The following is a 25,828-nucleotide window of genomic DNA, read 5'->3' as shown; positions in this document are numbered from 1 at the left end:
TGATCGTCAGTCGGCAGGTCTATAAAGTCTGGTGTTTACCCCGTCTAGACAGACTGAAGGCCTGGCAGCCATGGGCATCTAAGCAGTATATTGCACCCTGTTTAACCACAGATGAGTTCTCCACTGTCATTTAACACCATAAATCAGCGTCTCTCACATAAACAGCCTATACGAGTCGGGGTGTTCAGAAAACAATTTGGAGGGTAATCTGAAAACAGTGTTTCAAAGCATAAGGAGCTTGGCAGTGGAATTCTCTTTGAATCAAATGCTAATGCCTGCACTTGATTCCTGAGGCTAAACTATGCAGTATCATAAATCAACAAGCTAAAGCTACAGTAGAGTTTTTGTGGTTCTCATACATTATGTGTGAGCGTGTTGCTCGTCTTTGCAGGGCTGTTTTCTAGCTGCATGGTGAGGACGAGAAAGGCCAGACCTTCATGCAGCCGAAGACGTGGTGAAGCACCGTAATAAACCTGCGCTTCGCCTCACCAAGCAAACACCATGCTAAGGTGAACAGGGCTGAATTTGTACACAGTTATCTGGGCAAATAAGAATAATTCTTTCTGTGGGCAAAGCGTTCTTCTCTCCAAAAAACAAATATTATTTCCCTCTTTAACTGGCCAAGCACTGACAGAGACATACTGTACTAGGCCTGTCCTCAGTGTTTCCAGCTAAAACCTCACTCAGACCTCAATTTAACATGGCTCGCAGTGATGCCTGGAAAAAATTATGCCACCACACATATTATCATATTAATTGCCACAGTGTATTTTTGCACACCAGGAGGAGAAAGAATCACAGAATGAGGAATCACAAAAATGAAATTGTTCTCAAACCAGAGGAATTTGTTTACGCAGTTGTTAACACAAAAAAAAGTAGAGAAATAATCTTAAACAGTCAGAAAAGATTTTCATAAAACACAATATCTAGCTACAGAAGCATCAGAATAAGACTAATTACAACATCAAGCGTGCACATCTGTTGGAAGATAAACTAACACACTGAGTTGAACTGATGTGCTGCTGCTTTTCAAGAACACTACACTTCTCCTGCTAAATATTGGCTTGTGATGGCATATTATGAGGTCTGCATTTGTAGATAAAAGCACCAGGAGAGGGAATGACCTTCCATACAGCTGCAACATGTCCTGCAAACACTGGAGTGGCTGTTACTACGATGCGGACTGATAACGCCTGTCCCGTCTGTAGACCCATGACTGGAACCCCTGCCATATCACTGGGAGGAAGTGGACCTGTTATTGTTACAACCTCAAAGGCTTTGGGTGGTCCACATACACACATACGAAGACAGACAAGAGACAGCAGGCACACGCATATATAACTATGCAAAACAATTTAATACAAGCTCACTGAGCACCTGCTATTTCCTCTCATATCACTGCTTGTGTTGACGTGGAAAGAACCCACACAAATAAATGACATGACCTTTGAGATGCATTTTTCCATGCAAAATATGCAAACAGTTCACATTAAAAAAAACTATTACAAGTGCAACCATATTAACTTTATCATGTAACATCAACAAATATAATACATGTAATGATAAGTCTATAAACACATGCATACACTTACACAGACAGGTGACAGATTACAGCCTACCTGACACTAATCCAGACATTTTTCTGAACTGATAAAGATTACTGGTGGACTTTAAACAACTGACAACTGTGTATAATAACGCATACAGCAGATGCTTTTGTGTATTCATGGAGTTGAGAGGCAGCATTTGTAAGCCCTTGAAGTTGGACATTTTAATAGGCAAGGATAACCAAATCTAAAGGAATTAGTTTATATGTGCTACATTTATTACTTGAAGAAACAATGGGCATAATAATAATAATAATAATAATAATAATAATAATAATAATAATAATAATAATACATTTTATTTGGTGGCACCTTTGAAGTCACCTTACAGACAATAAAAAGCATAAAATAACAAAATCAAACATAATTAAAACAAAACATCAACCTAAAAACAACTGCAGTGTACAGTCAAAGTGAAAATGCCAGACTGAACAGATGGGTTTTGAATTTGGTTGAAATGTTGTGATGGAGTCTGACATGTATGTATGTATGCATGAATTGGGGTGTGAGCTTATGATTGCCAAATGAATAAAAAAATAAAGAAATAAGAAAAAAAAATGGAAGATGTTTTAAAAATGTCTTAAAGTTCCATGATTGTGTGAACAAGAGCCCAAAACAGCCATATTAGTATGAACAGGATGTGAAGGAAATATACAGTATGATGCTACTGATCTCTTCCAGATGATTGTAATGTGCATATGCTATGATATTAACTAATTAGCTGCTAACTAATAAGCTGCTAAGATGTTTTTACACTCCATGATTTTCTCTCATATTGAATACTGCATAACTTCCTGGTCACTTGCTGCTGGCACATCACTCAAACCTTTAGAATCACTTTTTAAAAAAAATAAAATAAAATAATAAAAATATTTGATAAAAAACCACTTAATTTTCACCATTGCATTGTTTTAGATAAATATAAATTTCTTAATTTTAATAATTTTGTGAATTTTAAAAATGCTTGCTTGATATTTAAAGTCTTGCATGGACTTGCCCCTCCTCCCTTGACAGATTTTATCAAATCCCGCTCTGTCAGTGGGATGGTCACCAGGGCCACAGCTCGAGGAGACTGTGAGGTGCCACGCAGGGGCACTACTTTTGGACAAACTGCACTTTCAGTCACTGGGACTAAACATTGGAACAGTTTACCGCTCAACATAAGAGACTCACAATCATATGCCTCCTTCAAATCACAACTTAAACATTGGATGAAGGAAAACCAAGCTTGTGACCATCAGTAGATCATCCTCACTGTGTTGTCCTGTGTGTTTTTAGGATGTTTTGCATTTCTTTGTACTGTTTTTTTTTTTATAATGTCTTTTACAATATTTTGCCTTTTTGTCAATTGTCTTTCTTGTCACCTGCCTAGGGACTACAGATGGAAATTAGCACTGCTGCTACAATCTGGCATATTTACAGCTGCAATTGTTGTAGATGTTCATTAATATGCACTGTCCCTATTAAATAAATAAATAAATAAAATAAATAAAATAAATTTAAGATCTATAGGTTGCACATTAACACCATCAAAAATACTAAAAAGAGGAATGTGTTTCAGAAGAATAGTGTTATATCCTTCTAATTGACTTCACATGCTTGTCTTGTTCTTCTAAGATACTCTATGGTCATTTTCCTTTAATTTGTCACCCATCTGTATGTACAGCATCAGGCATAGGCTACAGTTTCCAAAATAGTCTGTCAATGGTTGAGAGCTGATGCTGGCAAAGATTCATTATGGCTTAAGTACAGTACAGACCTGTCCAAACAGCAACGTGTTCAACCTCGCCCAAGACAAGCAGGATAAAGCTAATCCTTAGACAAGAGACACAAATCTGAGCACATTACTACAACAAAACTGAGAAAACACTAAGGTGCTGCTCCTAATAGGCCTTCGCTCAGCTCAAGTCTAATACATGCAGACAGGAAAACACGAACCCACGCTGAGACAGACTGAAAGAGACGTGCTTTTTCTTTCTCCTTTACAGCAGTCCACTTTTGTCGTGCCCCCACACACATATAACACACACAAACAACACGTGCACATGGACAAATAGTGGCAATCAGTGGGAGGATGTCAGAGCCCAGACAGGAACTGCTCCCAGCATTTGTAATGTAGCCCATAAATCACTGCACACATTGGGGTAATGATCCATTAAGGAGGAGAGGTGAAACTGGCCTCTAAAATAAAGCGCCCCTTTCAAAGACCACACCGCAGCATTCAAAGCTCCGCCTGTTATCTTGGAGAGCTGTCACTAATACAATTACTACTGTGCACAGTTCAGAGACGTGCCCAAAGCCTCACACGGAAGAAATACACATGTCTAGGATAACAGACGAAGGCTCTCAAACTTTAAGGACTTTAGACTTTATTCCTGTGCACTTACTTATCAATTATTCAGATGTTAACTTTTAATATCGTAGCTCTTTGTGCAATAGCATAAAAACTTTCACTAATCTACATCATCTGGGTTTTGTACTCCACACTAACACCCCAAGCAACATCTCATGCATTCTTAGACTGAATTACAAAAAAAGAAAAAAAAAAAGATTTAGTTCTCACAGCATATCAGGAGCACTGTAAAGATACAATGATAGAAGTATGATTATGAAAATATCCAGTTCAAGTCTGGTATAAAGCAATGAAAACATGACCTGAGGGTATGATTTTAGTATCTGTCTTTTTTTTTTTTTCTCATTAGATACACAAATAAATAACATGTCATCCCTTTATCCTCAGATCACATACTAGTATTAAGTGATTTCCCTTGTTTTACTGTTTAGGACATGTTTGTATTTGATGAGAAGTTTTCCTCAAAGGGTCCAAATGCACTTTTTTATACTTGGACAAATATATGAAAATGTGCAAACTTTAATAATATCATCAGACAACTAGTAAGAGAAATATTGTGCCGTTTACTACAATACAAGGCACTGTTGTTAATGCTTTTCTCTGTACAGTGTCTGACAGAGACCTTGAGGTCATTAGGATTTAGATCCAATTCCTGATCTGGAGTCTGTTGTTCAGATTCTTCAGATTTCCTCCATGTTATTTTCATCAATTATGTATTTAGTTGGAATCTGTTAGCAATGTGACTTTAACAGGAGAAAAGGGAGCCACACATCCTACCTGGTAGTAATTTACAGATTCAGATAAGTTAGCATACAAGAGGCTCTTTGAGGACTAATCATAAAGTCGGATTCAGAGGTGAAGTTCAACAAGGCATCACTTAACCATGACAACATGTCAGTAATTATTTCCAAACACTTTTAATTTTAAGATAATACAGCTTTCATATCAGCATGTTTTCATATTTATAGAATGTGTTAAAGCTGTAGATTTAATTTATATATGTGAAATATTATCTATTATCAGTCAGATATCATCAGACTGCATATTTAGACTATCTTTAGGCATATCACCACTAGACTACTGCCCCCTAGTGGAGGAGTCTGACCTCACAGACCACCTGTGCTGAATGGGTTGTACATGGCCAGTAAGTTTCTCCTGTACACAGCACTCCAGAGAGCCTTTTATTGTACTGACAGTATGTGATTAACTCCAACAAGTGCTGCAAAAAACCCCTGTGGATAACTCTGAGCAAGATAAATTACTCTATAACTTATGCTCAGAACTCCAAAATAAGAACAGATTAAAAATGCATGCTTTAACCCCAAATACTATTCATAGAAAACAAAATGTAGGGGGTTAGAGTCTTTGTGAATTGGCAAAATTTGAATTGTCTTGAATGAGAAAAGGCATGTTAAATTATGAAGAAAAAAAAGTCCCTCAGCTCTCCTTGTTCTGCATAAATCCCTCAAAAATTAATCTCTTATATCCCCTCTTTTGAGCTTCTAATAAATTTCCTTGGCTCACACTGCACAGCTCCTTCTCTCCTAAGGCCATAGTTTTTTTTTTTTACTCAATGGAAAGAAAAAAGATCCCATATAAGTGTGGGAATTGTGATGACGTTACATGCCAGTCATCATAGTACATACATAAATTCATCATACATAGCTGGGCAGCTGAGGCTCAGTTGGTAGAGCGGATCATGGCTTGACCGAAAGGGTCAGTGGTTCGAATCCTGGCTCCAACTGTCCACAGCCACCCATTGGTGTATGAGTGTGTGTGTGAATGGGTGAATTTGAGGTTCTGTAACACGTTTTGGACACCATGAAGTTGTGGAAAAGTGCTGTATAAGTGCAGTCCATTTACTATGAATGTTATGGACATATTGGCCTTTTTATGACCTTCCATGACTTCTTATGACTCTAGCTAGAGTGGAAAGATTGTGCTAGTATTTGGTGGACAATTAAAATGAATATTGGGTTTTGCAGTATCAACTTATTATATACACAGCACATCTAAAATTTTGTTAAAAGCCCCTTTGCAAGTTACACCTTGACCAGAAGCCATTAAGATTCAAGCAGAATTCCCACTTGATATTTGACCATTTTCTTGGTAGAATTCAGTTATGTTTGTTGTTTATTTCCTTGCATGGATGTGACTTTTAAGAACAGTCCATATATTTTCAAAAAAGACCTTGCTTTTCCTATGGGGAGGTTATTCCTAAAAAAAAAAATGTTTAATGCTAGTCTGCTTTACAAAGGTTATTGTCCTGTTGGGACACCCAGCTGCATCCAAGTTTCAGCTGTCTAGCTGATAGGTTGAGGTTATGGTAAAGAATACTGAGGTGTTCCTCTTTTTTCATTATTCCATCCACTCCACCTCCACTGACAGGCAAATCAACTCAGTGCGTGATGCGCCTTCACTTCTCCAAACAAATAAAAACCTCTAGTCATTGTGGACAAACAACTCAGTATTTGGCTCTTCTAACCATAAAACTCCTCCAAAAGGCTTTTACTCATCTGCATGATCAGCTACACGCTTAAGTCGAGCTTGAAGGTGTTGGTTTTGGAGGAGATTCATTAGTGAACAACAGCCCCACTGGACATGGAGACATAAAATGTGCTTAATTGTTGACAGTGACACATGATTCTGCAGCCTCCAGCCGATGACAGGCCTGCACCATGATGGATCCTGGACTGTTCCCCATCATCCAGACCATCCAAGCTCCTCTTAGATGAAGGCGATACATTGGGTTTTCTTCCAGACCTTTGAGAAGTGGCTACACTTGCCAATAACTTGTTCTTACATGTATTGTTTTAACTGATGATCTTGGACTCTCCAGTTGTTTAAAAATGGCTCCAAGAGAAATTCCAGACTTGTATAAACCTCCAATCCTTTTTCTCAGAACTGCAGACTGCTAACAAATGTCTTCTGCTGGAAACCAAGAAGCTACCAGTTGTAATCAGTCATGGCCACTAAGAGGAAGTGAAGAGGCCTCGGCAAGTTAAAGGACATTTTGCAACTTTCATCACCACTTAGTCAATATTATATGTGGATGCTGTGATGCAAATTTTTTGACCCTGCATGTATAATTTTGGGTCTACATTGATTTCACAAAACCAGAAAAAATTTTAAACTTTTGCACCAGATTCTTGTTTTGTTACTGCTATTAAAAATATGTGTTGTATAACCACTCTGCCCCAGAAAAACAACAGCTGAAACAATAACTGAAAGCCCAATATTTTCCATGAAGAGTGTGTATGTGTGTGTATGTAATCCAATTATGCCACAGAAATTACAAACCGGCTTTGACAACATGCGTGCAATTCCATCATCCAAACCTTTATCTGATACCATTTCTAATGCATCATACACATGTTAACATTCAAATGGGTAGCCTAATTTTTTTGTTCCTCTTAAGAAAAATGCGCAACTGATATTAGGACCCAAAAAATACCACATACATACACAATCTATCACATTCTAAATTCAATATAATTATAATACACTTCCTGGCCACAAAAAAGTCACACACTCTAATATTTTATTGATCTGCCTTCAGCTTTTAATTTTAATACACATTCAGCATGGCATCCCTTTAATTATCTTATGAGGCACAATGTTCATTAATGTTTGGAGAAGGTCTTTTATTGCTATGGGGAGTTTCAGACTGCTGTGTAAAGTCTCTTCCATCACATCCCAAAGGTTCTCAGTGGGGTCTGTGGCTCTGGTGGTCAACTCATATTTGAAAGTGATGAATTCTATCATTTTGGAATACACCACAGGAAAAGGTCTACTGATGTTCAGATCTGGTCATTCTGAATATTTAGGTTCAGACCTGACCACCTGAACCAACCCCATATCATAACACTGCCTCCACGGGCTTGTACTGTAGGTACTAAGCATGATGGATAATCAATTCACCTGCCTCTCTTCTCACTCTGATCCATCCATCCCTCTGGAACAGGGTCAGTCTAGACTCATCAGACCACATGACCTTTTTCCACTGAAACCTAATTTTATGCTGATGAAATTTAAAAGCCTTTTTTGGTTTTTTAGTTTTTTTTAAATCAGCCTCACTGATAAGTGCTTTTCTGAACTCTTTATCGGGCAAGTGACTATTTTTGGTAATTTCTGCATACATTACAATACAGTGAGAACACCAGTTATAATGAGGACAGTGAGTCAATGATCTCAGGTCCAATGTGGTCTACAGGGTCTGTAAGGTCCACCTCTGCATGAACAGTGAATGTACCTGCTTTGTTAGGTACCATGAAGTAATGGAACTAATGTAAGGAATGATGTTCAAAGGGATAACGTGGAAGTGGACAGGGGTCTGGATCAGCACTTATGATGGTCCAAGGTTCTAAAATACATACTCCTTTCACCTTATATGTGTATTTCTTGTAGTTTTTATATATACACTTGTTAGATTTTTTTATTTCTTATGTGTAAGGAACCAAATATGGTAACTTCATTATTATTTCTACATAATAAAAAAATTGAAAAATTTCACAAAAGTAATGAAGTCTTGTTATGTTCTCCAATAACACACTAAGGTTGAAATTTTGAATCCCAGTATTTCTATGAGCGCCCTATGAAGGGTTAAGGCTACACAACTGTTTAGTTCACATTCCATGAGTTCTGTTCACAATGTGTGCGTGGAAATGCTCTTACATTCACTAATAAACCATGAGTTCTGATGTTAATTTTTTACAATTTAATTTCACCAAATGTTTAAGTGATCTCCAGTCATGGTCATTCCAGAGTTTTTTCCGACCACATTATTTCTTTAAACATGATGGTTCACCACAATCCTTCCAGGCTATAATAATGCATTGGACAGTTTTTAACTCAATTTTGGTAAATTCAGCAATCTCCTTAGTTATTTTCTTTGCTTAATGCAAGCTAATAATTTGAATAATTTGAGTTGCATCTTTTCCGTAACCACGGGATATGTCTTCCAGTATGGTTATTTAAGAAATTAGAGGCTACTCACTGCACCAGCTAGGGTTAAATAACTTGTTGCAGCTGAAACATATAAATCGCTGAAGTTATTATCCAATGGAAGGATCTTACCTATTTGCTTAGTTGATTCCAGGTGGTGGCTTTTTTTTTGGCCAGGCTGTGTACATCTAAATTATCGTGCACTTACTGGTTGAGCTTGAAGCTGCTCTCTGCTGTGAAGTCACACTCTCCTGTGAAGGCAAAGAGAAAAGTAGACCAGTGAAGGAATTAAACATCATTGGCTTCCTTAGCAATAACTTTGATATGCAGTAAAGACAAAAAGACACACACACACACACACAGAATGTAATGTACAAATAAATGCAACCCCTAATGAATTAACAATAAATAAAAGAAGATGCCAATAAAAGCATGTCCCAAACTTAGCGCCCACTCCCACTCACTGAGAAAACTAACCATGAAATGACATGATTGCCTCAGTGCAAATGCTTTTTGGAAAGACTTCAATAGTTTATTGAAAATCCCTGAATATCTCTGGCAAGATAAACAATGCAAAACAATACTAATCAATCAGCAAAATGACAACGAAGCAGCCCAGCCCATCCATTACAGCTGTAAGTAACAGTATGCCAAGCAAATTACACTGGGGTCACTGATAAGTCACACTAAGACAATTCCTGTGTGTACATGCTAGATGTACCTCAATAGCTAATGAAATGAGACTGAATGAAACAATGGCAAACATGCACTGTCAATCAAACTGAAGAGTTGCACAAAAGGGAAGTAAGTCAATGAATGCACAGCAGCAGAAAAAGGCTTGTTCTACAAAAAAATGGCGTTAAATTTACTCCCAGATTTATTACAGGGCAATAACATACTCAGTAGAGCCATAAATATGATAATCGATGGCAGAATTTTACAACTTGCTAAAAACAGCAAAATATTCCGCAGAAGTCAGCTCTACTACGTAGATAAAAGACAGCAGATTTGTGAGATTTAAAGTTTCTGGCAAAGACAGGAAAGAGACAGATATTTGTGAGAGCTTACAAGGTCATTTAGATCAGTTTGGGTTGAAGAAGACATAAAGTATGCACCTCCTAGCCTGCAGCACAGAGTGATGTATTAGTGGAAATGCTGACAATGACTCATATTACAGACACCCCATCTAAATTCCAACCACACTCACCCCTGAATGGCAAATTGGCAATATGTCTGACAAAAAAATGCACAAACACACAAAAAAAAAAAATTACTCAAATGTGAAATCTGACATACAATATGTGGGTTGTGAGAGCGCATGGCATCGGTTCAATATGCAGCACAAGTATGACCTGCTTTGTGTTTGGGTCGAAAAGACTGACAAGGTTTCTGGTTAAATACTCACAATAAGCGATTCAACAGTGAGTCTGTTCTGCACAGGCCACAAACACTGAACAGTGAACATACCACAAATGCTTGCACGTTCCATATGTTGTTATTAAGGAGCTCACGGCTGCAGATTTCCCAATTTTGAGATAGAATTTTGAAAAGATACAGGCGAGTACACATGATGCTTGTGTTCATGAGAGGGTCCCGAGTTTGTCAGATGCTCAGACAATCCTGGGGAGCGAATGCTAATGGCAGAAAACAACATCCACATATGGAAAACATTGTGGGCAATTTCAGTACAGTAGTTGAAACACTTATACCAGCTATGCAATATGTACACAGGAAAAGCCACAGCATGCATCTGAGTCTAAAAAGGGGATTGGGGTGTAAGCATGCTGGCAGATGAGAGTGAGGGTAAAACAGGCTTCTTTGTGCCAAACCCAGAACTGATTAGCTTACGAGACATGTGAGACACATGAAAACAGATCACTAACAGGTGGAAAAGAGGACATAACAACACCTTTGGAGGCTTTTAATGGTTTCCTGACCTTACAGATCTGTTTAGAGGACCTTATGAATGAAAGCGTTTCACTGATACCAAAGTCTGTGCGGTGAATGGAAAGTGACTCATGTGAATGTTAATTACTTATAGAGGGTGGTGTGTTTTATACACACATTTAAGTATGATCCTTATCTGTCTACAACATGTTTGAGAGGTGAAACAAACAGGCGCTGTATGTTTGTAACCACTGTGGTCTTGTCATCTAAATATTCATAGAAGCAAATGAGTCCCCTCCACAAAATGAGAGCTTTCCAGAAAGACCCCCAAGCCACACGGATTTAATCTAATGCATAATGACAAGACAACAGCACATGCACTCAGAATAAACACTATTCTTTATAGACTATTCAGAAGAAAAAAAAAAAGCATTATCTTCTTTCATGCACATGGTTTGAATCAAGGTGGACTGGCTGTGCTCTGTGTGTTGTATCGGGAAGCTGTTACTTTCAAAGACCCACGGGCCTCCTTTTTCAGGGTCCATGTACCGCATTATGTAACCTCCCCTGACCAAACACATGGATGTATCTCTGAAACAGACAGAGCAGATTGGGTCCAGTGCAAACACTGGCAGCGTATGAGGATGCTCCGCTGCTTTCGCCTCGTGCCAGAGCTGAACGGTGACACCAGCCAAAGAATGGCGGCCAAACTCAGTGTAATACATGGTTCTTATCAACTTATTGCAAACATTGCTCTCAGGTTACCACAAACTGAGCAGGGAGAAACATATGGCCTTCAAATGTGTGTTTTTTGACAGCGAAAAAGTCAGATATCTTTAGGCTCTTTGTGTCAGTTCGGGTGATGGTCTTCACACGCTTGTCTTGGCGAGCTGGGTAATTGTTGAGTGTTGTTATCTGAGAAAGGAGCTGTTCAATGAGCGGAAACGTCTCTGAGCAATTTCTTTAGGATTGCAATCAAAAATATATGTGATATTCCCAGGGTTAACAAAGTAACCTAACAAAACAGAAACAGGCTAAACAAAAAAAGCTGTGCCAACAAATGTTCTAAATTATATGAAGGAAAAAAAATGATTACGATAAAGAATAGCGCTGATGTGGATTATGATCACTTGGGTATGCAGTGTTAGCTTGCACCTCTCTCACGCTTAAAGTCAACCTGCAGAGAATTAGGTATAAATAAAATACAACTGAAAAATGTATCCAGTTGTACAGGGAACCTGGCTCCAAACATTCAGCAATATTTTAGGACAAAACAATACTCCTCTGTCCAAAAACATGATGCCACAAATCAAAATATAGCGATTCAAATTGATCTCCATTGTAGGCCTCTCTTCTAAAGTTTAAGGTCTCCTTTACCACTGACGCCTCTGGCTTCCCACCACCAGGACAGCTAGCCAGAAAGACGAGCCGAATAAATTGCCAAACAGTTCATCTGTCATTCGATCATACTGCAAGGCGTTTTCTGTGGAAAATGGTGGTGAGACTGTTTTTGTGTTTTCACAAAAGTCCACAGCTGTTTTTCCCATTTCTCCTGTGCTTTTCTTGACACACACCATTTGGACAGATGTACACTCCACCTGGGGTAAGAATGACAACCAAATCTCCTTGTGCTTAATAGATATATGAAACATATCCTGCCTTTAAGAACTTTACATTTAAGGTTTTCCGGTGTTCACTCCAACAAACGTCATTCCATCAAACGCAGACTAATCCCCGACATTAACAACATCCATAAGCAACAGCAAAAGCACTTTGTCTCCAAATAATCCATCTTCCTCTCAGGCAAAACACAAATATATACATGTTAACTGGAAACAAACATACAATTACAGTACATTTGGTGCATATGTAGTACATGTGTGTACATATACACGTGGAGTTCAAGATTACAGGGCTGTTTTTTGCAGCCTGCTGTTGTTCTTTCATCAGTACCAGGCAAGCCCTAGGATGTGTCTGCCCTAATCACCTTCTTTTCCAGATCTACCGTACATGCCCCTCTATCCTCAACTTCCCCTTCAACAGACCTCACAACATCACACCACCCACGTCTTCATCAGCAGGCTTCTGTGTCCTCTCAACTGATGGATCTAAGTCAACCACAATCCCCTGCCACCTCCACACACACACACAAACACACACACACACACAGATACTACATCCCCGTGTGAGGCTGTGCAGTCTGAGGCCTGACATGTGGGAGCAATCATCACAAGAAAGAGATGAAATGATATATAGAACTAATATGGAGCAGGATCAGTAATGACTGAGATCTAATGTCTAATCAAAATACATTCACTCAAAACAAGCAATGACTTCAGAGGTCTGGGTGTATGTCTCACAGCAGAGGCCCTGGTCAGTAATGACCTGGATCATATATCTTATCATAATACAAAGATGTGAGTGTCTCCATTATAAACATTAACTAAAACTACTGTTCACATAAAACCTCTGAACACTGCGCTAGTGCAATACTAAATATAAAGATAAAAATGAAAAAGTGCAGATCATGTGTTCATGGCTGCTTTCTTATCATGTGAGCCATTCTTTAAATGGAAACATAATTTTTCTTCATGAGACCAGGGGAAGTAGAAGTTTCTGCTTTTTGCATTAAATAATTGTCTTGGGTGAAAACATCATGATGCAAAAATTACATGCATATTTTATTTTTTTATTTATTGTATATGGAATGTGATTGCATTTGCAGTCAATAACTTTTTTTTTTTTAAATAAAGCTGTGAAAGTCCCTACAAAAATGCATTGCTTGGTTTTACATGGATATAAAGCAAACCCCTCTGGTCTATAACGTTCACTCTTGAGTTCTTTATTTAATGGATTAATAACTCTATTCCATATTCACATACAGTGATGCACCTTTAACGCTGGATCCCACCAGCTATGAAATGAAAAAAGGAGAAATCAGTTCAGAGCTAGTACAAAAACACAGTGATCTTCTTTCAAAGTTTCCTCTACAGATACTGTAGAAACAGGTCACTCAGGTAACAAAACATGATCCTTAGTTTCAGATGATTAGACTGTGTACAAGTCTTAGACCGCCATTAGGTTTGTTGTTTTACCACGGTTATAATGATCGTACATATGCATTTCTCATGTTTCGTATATACAACTAGATGTGGTGATTTTTATGCTGTTGTGTATTCATGCATGCTGTACCGCATTTGTCCAGCAGTCACCACCAAAGCATTCTGGGCATAGCAACATGATTGTAAGGCTATTGTATTCCAAAATGACTAATATCTCCCAAAATATTGGTCCTATCAACTTGCCGTTTTCGCTGCTGTCTTCCTTGACCAAAACTACATAAGTACGTCAAACTGCAGCAGTCAGCTATTTCCAGATTTTGTGTGATTCCCAAGACACACACACACAGATGCACACAGAGGCCACTTGGCTTTTATAATATACAGTCCCCACCTGGATTTAACTAAGCAAATAGTTCAGATCCTTCCATTGGATAATTACTGCAGTGATTAATATGTTACAGCTGTTACAGTTCCTTTAACTCTAACTGATGCAGTGAGTAGTTTCTCATTTCTTAAACAAACATCATTAAGACTGGACTGTGTTTCTAAAGAAAAAGGTCATATTAACCCTGTTCCAAAGCGATGGGTGCATCAGGGTGAGAAGAGAGACAAATACAGTGATTACCCATCATGCCTAGTGCTTACAGTACAAGCCTGTGGTGGCAGTTTTATGATTTAGGGTTGGTTCAGTTGGTCAGGTTTAGGTTCAGCAACATTATGGGTCCATAAAATGAGGTCAGCTGACTACATGAATATACCGAATGACCAGGTCTGAACATGTGGATTTTTCCTCCTGTATATTCCAAGATGACAGGATTCATCAGGCTCAAACTGTGAACAAGTGGTTGAAGGAGCACAAGACATCTTATTTGCACACAGATTGGCCACCGCAGAGTCTAGACCTGAACCCCATGGAGCACATGGGATGTGCTGGAGAGGACTTTATGTAGTGGTCCAACTCTCCCATTATCAGTACAAGAACTTCATGAAAAATTAATGCACCTCTGGACAATAATAAATGTTCTGACATTTATTGTGATATTGCACAAGCATTGTGTGACATAAATGATCCCACAGTGAACGTCTCTGGTAATAAGAGCAAAGTGGTCCAACGAAATACTGTGACTTTTTTTTTTTTTTCTCTCGGTCAAGCAGAGTGTACATATATATATATATATATATATATATATATATATATATGTACAGTCTACAACCAGAATATACAAGAAACATGTAAACAGCATTACAAACAAACAATTCAGTGTTGAACTCTTGAGCAGACGGTAAGAGATTTACTGCACTAACTGTGGTCTCAATGAGGCTGTTTAGTTCTGATGAGTGTTTTCATATAGTGCTTTTATGTATATGTCTCTTGGTTTTATATCCAGTCTGTTCTTAATAGCAGCTTTTAGCTTATGTAATATCATTGTCTACGTCCCTGATATGGCCTAAGACTTTTGCACAGTTCTGTACACTATTGAAACTATAATTATGAATTACTATATTTCATTTAGATCCTCCTTACACAAGAGGTAATAAAAATATTCCATTTTTCTGCAAAACAATGAATATTCCCTATGAAATTACCAACAATCCAACTCTAAATAGTTTCTGCCTTTTATTTATGACAACACTGGCCTATAAACTCACCAGCTGCCATCAGATTATCATTCTAACACTGCTTTTGCCTGGAGTCCTGGCATGTGCATCAAAATACAACTTACAACTGCATTTTGTTCTAAGCCAAGTTTATTCCAAACCTTTAGAAAAAGACAAAATATAAGGATGAGACATACAGCATGAAATAAACTGTGTTTTATAGACTCACTAGCAGAAATCTGAATCCTCCCTTTCTTCTTTTTTTTTTTCTTTTTTTTTTGGGGGGGGGGGGGGGGGGGGGGGGCTTCCACAAGACACTTAGTTTATTCATGCAAACAGCCAAATATGTAATCACTGAGGTTTTCTAAATGTCAAACTTCAGTCTCATTGTAAAACTTAAATTTCCCTTTCAAGTTAATGAAATTTAATTTTCCTGTTTAAAATTGCAGCGAGCTCAAAGTAAATAAACTCAACAAAGGATTAGTACATTCAATAAGTGGATGTGATATTGGGTTTAGATAAACCAGACCCCAGCTTGAGATATACAAAACATAAAACTGCCTGTTAAGTGATCTATTACAGTTGCTGCTACTATTGTCGATGGGATATATAGTCTGTTACTGTAATTCATTCATTTCTTCTATTTTGCATCTAACTCACGGACCAAAGACTAATACAAGACTGTTTATGTACTTTGAATTTTTCCTCTGATTATGTATCCACTTGGAATAGGAAATAATAAAATCTAATCCCGTAAAAATATGAAATCTATTCCTTATAAATAGATATAGAGACACACAATTTTTCTGCTTTAAACGGAACATTTTTAAATATTAGTATGAAACACTCAAAGCTTCGATATTAAGGAAAATCAAACCCAGATATGATTTACATGAAGAAATGTAGGAGTGTCTGCTTAGTGTTCAGCAAACATTATTAACTGTCTCAGAATTAAAACTGATGAGAGGCAGAGACAGAGGTCAATAAACAGAATGAAAGATGAGAAAAAGGAAACGGAGCAAAGAAAAGGCAGAGAAAAGTATTCCGATACGTGTTCCCTAGGTAATCTCTCCCTTTCTGTCAACCACAATGGTTACATGATGTTCAGGACTCTTACATTTTCTTACCCAAACTTTGCACTCTTTGGCCTGAAGGAATCTGCACACGTGTCCTTAACTGCACAGCAGTGTCTAAACCACACCAGTGGAGACACCTGGAAAACAGTGCAAAGAATGGGATCATTCCCAAGGAAATACTCAATGAGTTCACACTGATTGTTTTTCCCAGTGGTAAACACAACTTAGTATGTCCTTTTAACCTCCACACATCAGTGTTTATCCTTGGCATTCATTATAAAGGACCACTTGACATTCCTGACAAAACAGTGACCTCTTTTTTTAGGGTATTCTCTCATTAACATAATTTATACAAACACATTTTTCCTATCTGAGGCTACGTTTAGGCAGTAACGATCTAAACCAAAAACACTAAAGTAGCGTTGCGTTCTCAATTTTTATTCCACGTTTAGATGTGCATTTTGGGGGAAAATCTGCATGCAGACAGACATGCAAAAGTGTGTGAAATTTCCTATTTATCGATGTAGTATGCACACCAGGTGGCTAGGTGGCATCACCACCACCAAGACCAAGCGCCTGCGTAGAACCTTTCTACTTCTCTTCCTGTTCTCTCTTAGCACAAAGTACAATCACAAAACAGGAAACAGAACACTACTCTCTATAAAGATTCCTGACAATTGCTTAAACGACTCTTGGATGCAAGATAGAGTGGCTAAGGCAACTTGAAGGTCTATTGCAGGGAAATAATCTAACACATTGTTGTTGTTTTCCTGTACTGGCGCGTGCCTGTGATGTAAACTCTACGCGACGAGAAAATGTAGTTTCGTGTTTTCAACCCTTTAGATCAGGGGCCACCAATCCTGGTCCTCAAAGGCCGGTATCCTGCATGTTTTCGATGTATCCCTCTTCCAACACACCTGATTCAAATAACAAGCCTATCATCAAGCTCTGCAGAAGCCTGATAATGACCGTCAGGTGTGCTGGAAGAGAGAAATATCTAAAACATGCAGGATACCAGCCCTTGAGGACCAGGACTGGAGGCTTCTGCTTTAGACGATGACGTGAGAACGGAGAATTTTTAAGATTTCCACTCTGGAAGGTGGTTTCACTTTTTTTGCTTTTTCAACCCCCAGAAAGGCCATTACTGTCTAAATGAAAGGAACATCTGATAAAATATTTTGTCATTTTCACCAAAGAGTGTTGTCATATAAACTGGGCCTCAACACTTTAAGGTGACAATATCTGTTGTGAGCAATCTGTTTTTCTCTGTAGCTTCAGCAGAAATACCTTGACATTACATAATCGTATTTATTTTGCTCAAAGTATTAAAAATTAAACAAGATAAGACAGCATTAAGAGCAACAAAGAGCATTTCCATAAGCAGTTTTAAGAGGTTCAATGTACAGAAGCGTTTTACTAGAAGAATCGATTGTGGGTTAAAAGGTGAAGTGGTTATCAGAGCATTCTTGTACCTGTTTTGACGGCACAAAGTCATCTTTCTTTGTCTTTCTCCTCAAAACACAAAACTTTGACAAGAAAAATACGTGGTTTAAAACGGCAGAAAACAGCAGTATAGACAGACAGTTCCTCCTCCTCACTGACTCAGTACAGTGCACACACTACACACACGCATTCTCAGGAATCCAATGTCATGTTTCTGTCAATATATCTTCAGGTAGCACTCTTTGCATCGTAAACTAGGAATGCATCTGAACCGAAGGGACAAAAAGAGAGCTGCTTCAGTGATCTTCACTCCTCATTCAGATCCTGCGCACATTCATTACCATTTATTTGACAGTAATTGATTCTTACATGCGCTGTAAAACTTAACAGCTCATCCTAATAGATTATATGAAATAAAGAAACTTAAATGTCAAGAAAAGGTCGAGTTACTCATTTGAATTAATTTAACTTAACTTAAAAATGATTTATTGTAATAAGTCCATTGATTTCAGTACACTTACAATTGTGGAATTCTGATGAGTTCAGTTTTTCATTTTTTTAATGATTATACAGTAGGCCTGCACGATATTGGAAAAAACTGACACTGTGATGTTTTTTAACCCTGCGATATGAAAAAATACTCAGGAGGATATAATAGCCGTGTGATGCCAACGTAAATGGTCAAACAAATTATCTGCATTTCCTTTTCTTGCGGCAACAGGTGGAAGGCACTGTCGACAAAGAGCATGTGTTTCAGTATCATCCTTCTTGTAGCTGAAATAACTCCAGATAATTGACGATGCTTGTCTTTTTGGCACCAGTTCTTCATTTTCGGTGATTTTCTCTTGTTAGTTGCTCATTTTTCTATGTTGTTACCTGCGACTCACTCCATGTGCAGGGGCGTGGTCTGCTTCGGCAAACTGATTAAGAAGGATTGTAATTGGTGGATCATTGCGCGTAGTGCGTGACAGGTAGCCAAGTTGAAATTAGATGAGAACACGTTAAGTTCATTTCCCTCCTACATTGCAGTACCTGTGATGTGACTATTGCGTGCATATACATTGCGATGACAATGCTCAAACGTTATATAGTGCAGCTCTATTATACATCATTGCAAAACTGTAAGCACCAACATAAATATTTAAACCCTGAGGTGATATGTTTTTAATACCTTTGCATTATTAAATACAAACATATAGTATATTTAATGTACGTAACACAAAATCTACTTTTATATGCATAATGTTGGAATAATATATTTTTATCTCTTCTCATGAAATGATTGTGACAATGTGATTTATTCTTGATAGATAAAGTGTAGCTGGGACTCAGTATGTAATGATTGCATCTGGTCAAAGGTGATTACTGATGTGTATAAATAGGGGGAAAAAAAGAGGAATGTGTCTGAAAACACAATTATTCCAACTTTATGGAGTGTATATTAATACTGAGATTCATTGATGGGAAATAATTGACTCTATATCTGATTTTAACACAGTCTTATTGTTTGAATTCATGGTGCGATACCAATGAGGTATGATATGGAAGATACCACATTGTAACAGTAACACATCACGCTCACAGTGCTATTTCATATGCTGTGTTGGGGGGGTTAAAGGTTCATAACATTACAGCAAGAGATGACTCACTGCTTTCAAGCTTTGAGCAGGACATAAGTCTAACACGGAAATCACACACTCCTGACACAACGGTTGTCACTCATGGTTTTACAGTTTAGCACCACTGAGATCTGCATGGCTGGACTTTTTACTAATAAGTGGAAAAAGACTATTTACCACATTCTATTCTACCTTGGGATATTTGACATTTTAATATCAAGTTGTGAATTAACCACTGTTTTGCATGTGTGTGGGTGTGTGTGTGTGTGTGTGTGTGTGTGTGTGTGTGTGTGTGTGTGTGTGTGTGTGTGTGTGTGTGTGTGTGTGTAAAGCACTGTGGGAAAGAAAAGAAGAGGACAGACTGAGTAATGAGAGATAGACCAGGTTCATGCAGTACCATAAAATATCATTATGAAGACATTGGTATGATATATGGGCTTCAATTGAATGGATCCTTTTAAAAAGTAATATGACTAATGGTTCTTCAGTGTGAAGAGAAAGAAATATTGTTACACATCTTTGGCACAATAAATCAACATGCACGATTCAGAATACATCTGCAGCGCGTTGCTGTGAGATGCCTTTGTGCATATTTCAACTCAGTTTGCAAGTTAACAGCAAACTAAAAGAAAATAAGCAAAAAGCAAGAATGATCATGAAAAATTTATAGAGGGAATATTTCAGAGGTTTGTAAAGGCAAGAAAGGAGAAAGTGCTTCAATTAAAAAAAAACAATGCCATAAACAATGAAATATGTTTGGCTTCCTGTCAGGCCTAGTTAGAAAATAACACATAGCGTACACAAAAACAGGAAATCTTAAATGTGACCTTTAAGAATGTGTGTGTGTATGTGTGTGTTTGTATTGTAACCAAACTCCTCTACCCACTGATCATGTGATCGTGAAGAGCTGAACCAGATGTTGAAGAATCAGGCCCCAAAAATGAATGCTCCCTTTCTCCCTCTCTCTCTCTCCCACTCACCTATGGCACTACTCAAACCCTGCACATTATCACACTAATCTTCAATGTGACGCACTATTGTTTGCGTTAATGTTCACACATTCAAAAACCATTCAATTTTATTCTATGGCTGTTATTAAACTGTGCTTCAGCTGGACCTCGTAAAAGCTATCTCACAGATGCTACGCTGCCTTTTGCCATTACAGCAAGCTGACTGCATTCGATATTGTTAGTTTATGTGAGTTTACTCTAGAGTTTTGTTAATCCTTCAAGTTTACATGTGATTTCTTCCTGGGCCCTCTTGAGAAGGTCACGGCCAGCCACACTCACTTCATCATGTTACTCAGCAGTGACAACACAGCCTATGGGTGTTTCCATGATCTTGTCTCTCGCTCTCTAATTGCACTAAACTCTTGCTGGGCCAAGAAACAGCTGGGTACAACAACATTCACCTCATTTTCCTGGGCTGAGTATGTCTGAGCTGAGTAAGGCAGGCAGGGCGCATCCTTGAAATGAAAAGGGTCTTGTTCAGCGCTGATTGCGAAGATAATTGTCAGACCTGCCTTTCCTCTGCTCTCCTCCTCCACTTTCTTCACTTGCATCATAACTATGGCAAAACCCTGAACCAATGTCCTTACAGCGTCGGACCCTGATTGAACCTGAACACCATCAGCTGCGCCAAAAAGAACAGCCTGAGCTACGAGGCTCGCATCACATCTTCTTCCTTGTGTTTTCCAGCTAAATCAGTGCTTGTGATTTATTTGACTGTGTGAGATTTAATGAGGATCTGCTTTGAGTTTCCTCTTCTCTTGGTTTTGCCACACACTTTCTGGAGGTCATTAAGGAAAATGAACAGAATACCATGACGTGATGGGCGGTAGAAAAGGCATGAAGGTGCTGACAAACAGACCATATGTGTTGGAAATGACCTACAAGTTCAAGGCACTCATTCTGAATAACTCCTGACTGATCTTTCATCATATGTGCAGCGCCATACTGGGAATACACCTGGTTATTTAAAGCTTTGGCATTTGATATTTAACCATACTGCATTATTTTTTGCATATTTACCCCCGCCCCTCGAAGGGGAGGCAAAGGGCATTGTTTTTTGTTCAGTTTGTTTGTTTGTTAACACTCTAGCAGCAAAACTATTGGCTGAATTCATACCAAATTTGGTTTATAGACTGCCAGTGACCCAGAACAGATTGCATTGGATTTTGGGAAACGAAGGTCAAAGTTAAAAAATAGGACCAATGGCCCTGTAGGTTACCGGCCAAATTAAAAGCTTTGGGAAATGTATCCAGATGCCATTTATTCTCACCCAGTTCTGTGTATTTATTATATTACAGAAATAGCCCATGTTTTGGCCATATTCCAATCAGATCTGTAAAAAATTCAAATTCCAACTTGATATCATTGATACATACTGATTCAATCCACTTCCTATCTGTTATAATTGGGAAATTTTTCAAAGTCGCACCAAATCCAGAATCAGATCCGGATCCAAATAATTCCAATACCTTGTGTTGACATCATCATACAGAAACTGTATACCAAGTTTGAAGTCAATCAGAACTGTAGTTTCAGAGAAGAAGACGATTGAAAGTTTTTTCCCCATAAGAGCCCATGTTAAATTTTCTGTAAGTTCCCGGATCCAGAAGAAGATCCTGATCAGCATGTGGACATTACGTTTTGGTCATCTCCCCATCAGGGCTGGACTGTAGAAATTTACACTGGATATCATTTATATTTACTGAGTTATTGTATTGATCCACTTCCTATCTCTTATAATGGGGAAATTTTTCAAAGTTGCACCAAATCCAGAATCAGATCCGGATCCAAATAGTTTCACTAACTTTTGTTGACATCATCATAAAGAAGCTGTATACCAAGTTTGAAGTTAATCGGAATTGTAGTTTCAGAGAAGACGATTGAAATTTTTGTAATGGACAACAGACGACGCATTACGACAACAGCTTACGGCCTGTCAGCCGGTAAGCTAAAAATGTTTATCAATTTTCAAACCCCCCCCCCCCATTTACTTATAATGGGCGAAATTTCAAATGTCTGTAGCAGCAAAACTATTGGTTGAATTCATACCAAATCTGGTTTATAGATTGCCAGTGACCCAGAATAGATGTGGTAACATTTTGGGAAATAAGCCAAAGTTCTAATTTTTAATGAATTTTTAAAATATTTTTTCTTCTCCCATTTTCTTACAATGGACAAAATTTTAAATTTCTATAAAAACACCAATTTTGTTTCAATTTACCTCAAACATGGCTCATATATAGAGGCAATTGATATACTGACATCGCCACACGACATCGGCTGGATCGATGCCAAAATAAGCTACAATACATGCGAGGGGCGGGGTTTGTTGTGCCTGGCACCACTTGTTCTGACTGAATTCCAGTATAGAGAGGCTTTATTTTTTGAGAAGGTTGTATTGGGAGTGTGTGCTGTACTGGGAGTTGGTCATTTGTTAACATTAGTGGTTCCGTTTCTAAGATAACAGTAGCTAGTGTTGCATACAGCGCAGTACAGAGGAGTAGATGAGACGCACTGAAGCACTTGAGAGCAAGCATGAACGTCACCCTTTGGATGATCATGGGAAAATCAGTCCAAGTTCTCCATACAGAAAGCAGTCTAAGGGCTGTTATGATGATTAAAGGCCAACGAGGGGATTAATGTATGTAAATTTCTTCACATATGTTGCATATTGTACCTTTAAATAAACCAGAGAACATAGCAATAAGCATGAGCAATGAGAGCCACAACAGTCAGTCTGACAACCCTTCATTACCAGAAAATGTAATTCCAACTACACTGGCAATTTTGACTGAGAAAAACATTTCTGTAATCCTTGTTCAAACCAAAAGCCAAAGAGGTTTCACTGCAGCCTGCAGTCTTTTTCTTTCCAAGAGCAGAGGGAGTCACAAAGCCACTACTATTTATCGTTTGTCAAAAGTGTTACTGTTCTTTATAATCCAGTGTGGCATGTTGCACCAATTATAATACTAACAATATGAACCAATATTTTTTGCCACACCTTGATTTTTAGAGAGCTGAAGTCACTTCTGGCTTGGCCACACTGCCTCTGTCTTCTGTAACTCAACAGTCATTCACTCTGGAAAAAAAATAAAATGAGTTCCCAGAGTTTAAAACCCAAACTTTAACTACTGCTAGTGTGCAACCACTATGTGTGTCGTTGCAAAGTGGCAAAGTTAGCGCTTGAAGACTACAGTAGCAGGTATACAACTCCACACTCAATGTAGCAGCTGCATCTAATTGTACAGACAACCTGTACCATATGTGTGTACTGTCATCATATAATACATAAAGTAAAAACACAGTCGAAACAGTTGAAAAATATGACGCAGTTAGATAATATCTTCAAAATGTTATGGGTGCTGAGAGGAAAACTTCAAAGCTAAAGTTGCCCTGAGACATTTTTTAACAAACCTCTACTTCCTTCAGGCAACTCAGATACAAGTGAAGAAGAGTATAGACTAAATCACAACATTCACCTCGAAATGATACGAACACTGAACAAAACTTCATCTGGTCTGTATCAACATTACAAAGTATCATTGCATCTTGTGTTATATTAACTTCCAGCACCTTAAAGACAACCTGCCCCACAGCATGGTTCCTTGATTTAACTCTTTCCTACCTGTTGTAAAATTGATGCAGTTTTGTCTATATAGTGAATTTAGGTTTGACTAAAGTACTGGGACATATTGAGGTCAGGTGTTTCACTGCTAAGACGGAGAAGGGCTACAAAACAATACTGACAAACAACTTAGCAATAATATCACTGCAGTAAACATTGTTAGCGTTAATCTTTTCCACAAAATGCTTCAGAGGTTGCTTTTCCTAAATTTTGACATTGTAAAAAAAAATATTCTAAACATTTTGAAGGGGTCATATTTTGCTAAACCCACTTTTATTAGTCTTTGGTTCATTTATTTGTGTATTTGGACCATAATAGTTCGAAAAGTTTGAATTTGAACCCTCCAGGTGCTGCAAAGGTATCTTAATATTCATTTTGGCAAAAATCCAGTGGATTTCTACAACCCGTTTTAATTCCTGCTTAATTTGTTATGTTTTATAACTAGTTACATCACGACATTTGCACATATAAGGTCAAGACTTCTGACAAACGTTTCTCCGAGTACGACATAATTGTTTGTCAGCAGCAGCGGTTGTAGTAAAAACTGAAAATATGTCCAAACTTCGAGCCAATTACCTAAAATGTTCAGTTGTTGGTTGAACGGGACAGACAGTCAACAACCTGGAGGGGGTGGGGTGTAAAGTGGCTCATTTGCATTTAAAGGGCCAGCGCTCAAAACCACCTTTCTGGTGTCATTACTCAGAAATAGGGCTGAAGATGGACCTGTGGAGTTGAATTAATGAAGAATTCAGACCAAAGCATAGCATTTACAGTTTATGTAGACCACAGGGAAATGTTTTAAAATGCATAATTAAATTAAAAAAAAAAAAAAAGCAAACTATCACTCCTTTAAAAGTTGTGTCTCCAAATTTCTGAAATATTTGTCACATTCTGAGCATAAGAAATCATCTGGTTTCTACAACTCACATTCTATTACAAGAAAAATTTACCTTTAAACTTAAAAGAAATTGTGATTTTGCATTTATCATGATAAAATATGACAATAATTGGTAATGTGAAGTCCTATAAACTGTAGCTGTGCTTTTTTTCATATAGCTGACTTTCAACATTAACTGTACTCAACCAGCTGCCACTTAACTTTTGCTTTCTTAAAATTATACATGTAAAAACAAGCTACTCAAAGCATTTAAATTGACCAAATGTGATTGTGTTTTATTCTTCTGCACCATTACATCTAAGTGGCAATTATGTCGGTTTTTTACAGAGCTGAAATCATATGTATACGAGTATATTTGCATTTTGTTATTAATACTTCTACAGAGCTGCACAGTTTTGTTTTGTTTCAGCACTGGTCTTATGAAACTTGGACAGTATGTTACACAGGAGAACGATAAAGTATTTTGATGGATCTTTTGACTCCATATACATATACATATATTATATTCCCATGTACCACCCTCCTGTGCCACCCCATTCACCTGCCCATGTAAAACTATCTAGAGCCACCACTGACATTAATGCTGATCCTATAATTCTGTAATAATTTAAAGTTCACCTGAAACCCTGAATATGCACCTGTTTCCTCATCAGTTGGCTCAGCTTCACTATCCTTCTACTGTATTTACTGCATGAAAATATTCAA

At 37.9% G+C, this 25,828-nt stretch overlaps 1 protein-coding gene across 4 annotated transcripts in view; it reads right to left on the bottom strand.

The window, feature by feature from the left end:
- znf469 (zinc finger protein 469) overlaps positions 1-25,828 on the bottom strand; it is a 227,596-nt gene that overhangs the window by 198,657 nt on the left and 3,111 nt on the right. The window contains exons 2-3 of one of the 4 annotated variants that reach the window (XM_030137126.1): positions 16,570-16,665; positions 9,037-9,155 (exon numbers count right to left, since the gene is read on the bottom strand). The gene's annotated coding sequence lies outside the window, so the exon portion shown is untranslated. The remainder of the gene's footprint in view (positions 1-9,036; positions 9,156-16,569; positions 16,666-25,828) is intronic. The other 3 variants (XM_030137128.1, XM_030137127.1, XM_030137125.1) reach the window with 3 other exon arrangements.

The sequence above is a fragment of the Sphaeramia orbicularis genome, chromosome 6 (genome assembly GCF_902148855.1).
Source record: "Sphaeramia orbicularis chromosome 6, fSphaOr1.1, whole genome shotgun sequence".
NCBI lineage: Eukaryota > Metazoa > Chordata > Actinopteri > Kurtiformes > Apogonidae > Sphaeramia > Sphaeramia orbicularis.
Note: the sequence above shows the minus strand (reverse complement) of the source record. Positions and strands in the feature narration are given on the sequence as shown.